Raw genomic sequence first — 6,700 nt, 5'->3', positions numbered from 1 at the left:
CCTGGGATCCGGGGAACGAGTTCCTCCTGGAACTACTTAGAATCTCGCCGCGATACGCATCCCTGATGCGAAAATTAATGATCGCTGAAACAATCGCGTGGTCCCGAGACATATACGTCGAACATGTCTCGGGCATTAGACAGTACACGGTGTCCAGTACTGAAAACAATAGAAATACTATGGTAAATGACCTGGAAGGCGAGGCCCAGGAGTCCTCATCTCCTCGACTGACAGGAACACCGATATAGTCACGGATTTACCTTCTGTATGTTACACTTAATCTCTTTATTCGTTATTATTCATCTGATTACTCTTTTTCTCTTTCCCTTTCTTTGTCCATTTTTCTTCTTTTATCTAATGAAATTCGATTGCGGTGTTCCTGTCAAATATACTCAAGTCTATGCTTATATATATATATCTATTTATACATCTATCTCTCTATTTCTTTATTATCGATTCTCTCTTTTTGTTTCTTTTAATTCATATACTTACATGGCTATGCTACTATACGAGCATATGTCCATATTTCCAGTATTTTTTTTTATGTTGAGACTGATTTGAACCAAGCGCGCCAAAAAGAAGTTCGATTGCCAGGGCTATTAGCCCCTTCTTTTCATGATGTAAATGAGTATTATAATTCTCTCGAACGCGGGACATATGCAATGGGAATCTGTCCCACTGCCCATTGGGGAGTCAGAATATTAATCTCATTTTTGAAAAAGGTCGGAATTCGGAGCTTGCTCCGACTCCGACACGGGTCGCGCCTGTATTGCCTTACCGCAGGACGCGGCCCACATTTGCTATTCTAAACATATTCTCTTTTCTTTATTTCTTTTCAAAATATTCTGACTCCTCTTTTCTATTTTCTAGTCTTTTTCTATTTTTATTTTTTATCCGTGATCGCGTTCTGTCTTTTCCAACGGCGGTGCGACTCGCTCAGCACAGCAGCGACTGACTGCGCGGTAAGTGGAGCTTGGGAGTCTGGTGGTGGTTTTCTGTAGTGTAGCGTTACTGTAGAGTGGTGCCACCTGGAGCAGGCAAAGCGCTGTCAACTCCAGGCGGACTGTTTCGATACATCGAAACCCTTTCGCGCCGTATCCGATTCCGGTGCGGCCTTGCTCGCGTTTGTCTTTGTTTTGGTTTATATTTAGCTGTTATCCGTGAGAACGCTGGTCGTTTAACCGATAACAGCTGTTTGTCCCACTAACCGACTTGCCGAAATCCACTTTTTGCTGTAGTTTTTGTGCTCCCGTATAGGCTAAATATAGACATTTAGACCGTTACGGGTAGACGTTATTCTATTATTCTAGCTATTTAGCTAGAAATTTTTCGATTTGCATTGTAGGCGATTAAGTGGAAAATTTGTTTGAATTGGTAGTGGAAAGGCACTGATAAATTCTTATCACTGATTTGGAACTTCGAGGAGGAATTTAAAAACACTTTCACTTGTAATTCGTGTATTTAATAAAGATATTACTCGTCGTGCGTATAATTTACAATTCGTCAATTTATTTGTTGATTGAAACAAAGCTGTTCACTTATACTGAACTTTACTAAAGATGAACTGGTTATAATTGGTTTGGATATTTGGTCGCTGTTATCGCCTTGATTGCTTTCACACTAATAATTCGGATTCGGCAGTTCCACATGGGAATCGGTAATCGCGGCGCTCTAGTCGCCGCTGCGACTGTTAATCTTTAAAATGTTGGTGAAGTCGCTAACGGCGCTCTCGTTCGTTATCGACCGAGAGCATTAGAATTTTTGTGGTAATTTCACGACGCATCCGTGAACACGCCGCCCCCCGTTGAATGAATTCATTCAACAAGAGTGATGCAATATAGTGAACGTGATTGGAAATTACTAGTGATTGGAATGTGGAACCTTAACAATGATTATGGTGTCGGCGATAAAGGTAAGTTTAAATAATTATGTGATTACAATTTAAGAATTCGCTCGGATATACATTAACTGGTATTAATCGTGGTATCGTGAAAATATAACTACGCATTACTATTTGGCGTCGTAGATTCTGTGACTTCGGCGTTGATCGCGATCGGAAGGAAACATAGTTTGGAGATGGGACGTTTATATTCGGAATTCGCTGTTTTTAGTGTGACGACTCGGACGAGGCCATCGTCTCCTGGATGACACGCAGTAATTCGTCCGAGTTCCCATCGACTTGGTGGAAGGTTCTGACTACGAAGCAGGACAAGCTGACCTACTTTGGTAAGATTTTGCGTAGTTTTCCATTTCGGTCGTTGGTGTAAGGTGTGTAGATAGTCGTTGCGCCACGCTTTCCAGAATGTTTCGGTGATTTTTGTACAAGTTGCCAGCGCGATAATCTATTGTCCCGGACATCAAATACGGTCGGTTCTGGTGACGCTAGTAAAGCGGTTCCGATTAAGAAATGTCCCGGTGTCAACGTGTTGTAATCGTCGAGACAATCGGATTCGGCACAGAGCGGTCGTGAGTTAAGACATGCTTCTACTCGGCAATAATAAGGTTAGCATTTCTTCAAACGTTAAAGTATGCGAGCCAATAGTGCGTTTGAGATGGTGTTTTACGCTTTTCACTGCTGCTTCCCATAATCCGCCGAAATGGGGAGCGTTCGGGGGCAAGAAATGCCATTCAACTCCGTCGGTTGCTAATTGGTTGCCAAAATCGGGGTTTTTAGTTGCCGAGCGAAAAGCAGCGGTTAACTCACGATTCGCGCCTTGAAATGTGGTTCCGTTGTCAGAATACATTGTTTTCGGAAGGCCGCGGCGAGACACAAATCGTTGATAGGCGGCCATGAACGCTGCGGAGCTATAATCGCTGACGAGCTCAATGTGGATTGCTTTAATTGTCAAGCAAACAAAAACCGCGATGTAAGCTTTGTGAGCTTTGTGACCGCGACCGGATGTGTTCGGACCTGAATTGGGCCTGCATAATCGACCCCGGTGTTAATAAATGGTCGTTCTACCTTGGTGACTCGAGAGACGGGCAAGTTTCCCATGAGCTCGGACGGCACTACAGCTTTTTCCCGAGTGCACGCCACGCATTTATATAAAACACTGCGGATTGTAGCGCGTGCTCGAATAATCCAGTATTCGTTGCGTAAGTGTGCAAGCGTGAGTTTCGGACCTGCGTGTAACAAATTGCGGTGCGTGCTCTCAATTAATAAGGTTAGGAGTGGATGTGATCGAAGAATGATCGGTGTCTTTGCATTTTTTTCTAGTTGGGAGTTTGCTAGCCGTCCCCGTGCTCGAATTAACCCTTCCGAATCTAAGTACGGAGTTAATGAGAGGAGAGGACTTGTTTTTGGGATTGGTTTGGATGACCTTAAGGCTCTCCTCTCCTCTGGAAAGGCCTCTTGTTGCAACCTTTTTAACCAGTACAATTTGGCTTGCTTAACTAAATTTGGAGTCAGAATTATTGATGAAGCAGATGCCTTAATACATCTCGTGGGAAGGTTTTGGTCAGGTGACTTTTAATTCTTACGCGAAGGGTTTGGATGAAGCGAAGTAAGTATGCCGTTACTCGCAATAGTTTCGACCATGAAGAATATCGAAATGTTAATTCCCATTGATCAACACAGGTAGCCATGCTCTGGAGGCTCGACTGTTTTTCTTCAAGCGACGTGTTTGGAGACGATAAGTTCCTGTCGGTGGGCCACGAGGACGTTTTTAGCCATTGCGGACCAGACCACCATAACAGGTAATCTTTTAATTTTTGGATTGGCATTCCCCGCAAAGCGCAATCGGCCGGATTTTCATTGGTGGGCACGTAATGCCATTACGCATGTGACACAAGATTTTGTACCTTTGCAACGCGGTTTGCCACCAACGGTTTCCATCGAGTGGCTGATTGATTCAGCCATGCGAGAGTTACGCGAGAATCCGTCCAACAATGACATTCGATCGATTGCTCTTTTAGTGCGGTGGATACAAATTTTAAAAGTTGGGCGAGAAGAAGTGCGGCGCACAACTCCAATCGAGGAATACTAATCGTTTTAAGTGGAGCGACCCGCGTTTTGGCTATTAATAGAGAGACAGTAACGGTACCATCAGACAGGATACTTCGTGAATAAACTATCGCGGCGTAAGCTTTGGTTGAGGCATCTGAGAACCCATGCAGGCTCTGAGTTCGAATAGTTTTTGGAGCGATTTTTCGCGGTATGGATAGTTTTTCCAATTCGGGAAGCTGAATACAAAATTTCTGCCATTCAGTGAGAATGGCAGCTGGAAGAATATCATCCCAATCGCAACGAAGTGACCAGAGTTTCTGGATATAAATTTTTGCTACAATGATGACTGGAGAGATCCACCCTAAAGGGTCGTACAGTTTCGCTATCGTTGACAGGACTGTTCGTTTAGTGTTGGCTGGGTTGATTGTAAGGATTTGGTTTGAAACTTTAAAACGAAATTGATCCAAAGCGGGATTCCAAATTATTCCAAGGACCGAAATTATTTCATGAACTTGCAAGGATTTGCTGGTTGCGAGGCCGTGATCCTCTGGATTATATCAGTGAGCAGGCTAGGTCATTGCTGGCCCACTTTCGTAACGAGAAGCCACCTTTGGCGAGAAGCGTTGTAATTTGGTTTCGCAATTGGCGAACTGATTCGAGGCTGTCGCCACCAAAAAGAAAATCATCAACATAGGCTTGGTCCCGGATTACTGGAATTGCGTCGGGAAAACTCGATCCCTCATCCTCGACGGGCTGTTGCAAAACTCGCAAGGCAAGAACGGAGCTGGAGTAGTCCCATAAGTGACTGTGAGGAGTTGATATTCCTCAACGGCCCCAAGTGGAGAATCGCGCCAAAGAATTCTTTGGTAATCGAGGTCTTGAGGATCGACTAGTATCTGGCGATACATTTTTGCAACATCCGCCGTATAAACAAATTGGAATTGACGCCATCGAATTAATATGGATACCAGATCTTGTTGGAGTTTCGGCCCGGTGAAAAGATGATCGTTAAGTGACGTCCCGTTAGACGTTTTGCGTGATGCATTAAAAACAACGCGAAGGCGAGTTGTGGCGCTACTTTCACGAATAACAGCGTGATGCGGTATATAATACAATTTCGAGTATTTGGTGGAAGAGAATTGACTTTTTTCATGTGTCCGGAGCTTGGTACTCTGCAAGGAAGGTTTTATACTCATCTGCTTTGGATGAGTCGCGACGAAGACGATTCTCTAATGAATGAAGACTTTTTAATGCTCCGGATCGTGATTCTCCTAACGGAATGGGAGGTTTGGTTTTAAATGGTAGTCGAACGATATAGCGTCCATTTGGTGCGCGGTAATGCGTGGATTGGAAGTGTGATTCGCAATTCTTATTTTCAGGAGTCAGGATCGTAGGAGTGAAAACGTCCTCAAGTTCCCAGAACCGGCGTAGATCCTGGTCGAGGTTTTCGAGGATTGAAAGGTGGTGAATTCCGACTGTGGAAGACGAGGATTGGCATTGGATCGGACCTGAGAGTATCCATCCTATCGTGGTATTTGAGCGACAGGATTACACGCAGGGCCCTTTCTCACCCCTTGCAATAAAAGTTGGCCATAAAGATCCGCTCCAATGATGATATCAATTGGGTCCGAGCTCATCGGTTCCTTGTCCGCAAGGTTCAAATCTGCAAGGTGAGACCAATTAGCTTGTGCATGGTTTCGCGCGGGTACATACCTGGTTAACGATTTCATTATAATAGCGGAGTCGAATATGCAGGTTCATTCGATTCAGCCGGCGTGATAATAATAGCAGCCACTTGAGTAGCATGAGAATGGTTTTCACCGATTCCGGTAATGCGTGTGTGCTGCCTAGTGCGATCGAGACGGAGCGACTGAGTTAATGATCCGTTATGAGTGTAGCGGCTGAGCCTTGATCAAGCAACGCTCGAGCACTGATGCATCGGCCCTGGCTAGAATGTACTCGGACGCGTGCTGTCGAGAGAAGAATACTTGCATTAGTAAGTGTACCAGAAGCGACATTTGTACTTATCTCGATTTCGGTTTCGGAAGCAGCGGAGCTCGTCTGCGGTACTGGCGGTGCAACGTCCTTGGCGGTCGAAAAATGTAATAATGTGTTATGCCGTTGGTTGCATTCTTTACAAAGATGAGTGCTCTTACAATGTGCGGCAGCATGCTTGATTGAAAAACAATTTACGCACCGTTTCTGTTGCTTAATAAAATTGAAGCGATCAGATTTTGTTTTTGAAAGAAATGACGGACATTGATATATTAAATGATTTTGCCGACAGACGGGGCAGATTATTTTGGTCGACGTCGTGGAATGCGCAGATATATTTTTCGGTTTGATCGATTTATATTTTTCCGCTTCGCTTTGTTTGTCGCGTTTGGTTTCCGGTAGACTTTCTAAAGCGCGAATTCTCTTAAGCAAAAACGCATCGAATTCGTTGTAGGTGGGAAAATCGGTATTGTCGCTGAGAGTGAATTCCCATGCTTTTCGCGACGCGCGATCTAATTTTTGAGCTCCCAGAAATACAATTACGTCACTCCAATTATCAACCGGGCGGTTTAAATTTCGGAGCATTTGAAGCGAAACGTTTATTTTGTCACGTAACATTTTCAAATCATGCGGTGTTTCGGACGAAACAGATGGTAACGAAAACAAGGTATTCAAATGGGTTGATATTAACCGACGTTTGTTATCGTAGCGCGTTGTTATTATTTTCCACGCGACTTCAAAATTGTTTTCGGTTACAGG

At 44.2% G+C, this 6,700-nt stretch overlaps 1 pseudogene; it reads left to right on the top strand.

Moving 5' to 3' along the window:
* Window positions 1-668: 668 nt before the first annotated feature.
* Window positions 669-800, top strand: LOC123989084 (annotated as a pseudogene).
* The last annotated feature ends 5,900 nt before the right edge of the window (window positions 801-6,700 follow it).

The sequence above is a fragment of the Osmia bicornis genome, unplaced genomic scaffold, assembly GCF_907164935.1.
Source record: "Osmia bicornis bicornis unplaced genomic scaffold, iOsmBic2.1, whole genome shotgun sequence".
Taxonomy (NCBI): domain Eukaryota; kingdom Metazoa; phylum Arthropoda; class Insecta; order Hymenoptera; family Megachilidae; genus Osmia; species Osmia bicornis.
The sequence above is the reverse complement of the archived record's forward strand: the minus strand, read 5'-3'. Positions and strand labels throughout refer to the sequence as shown.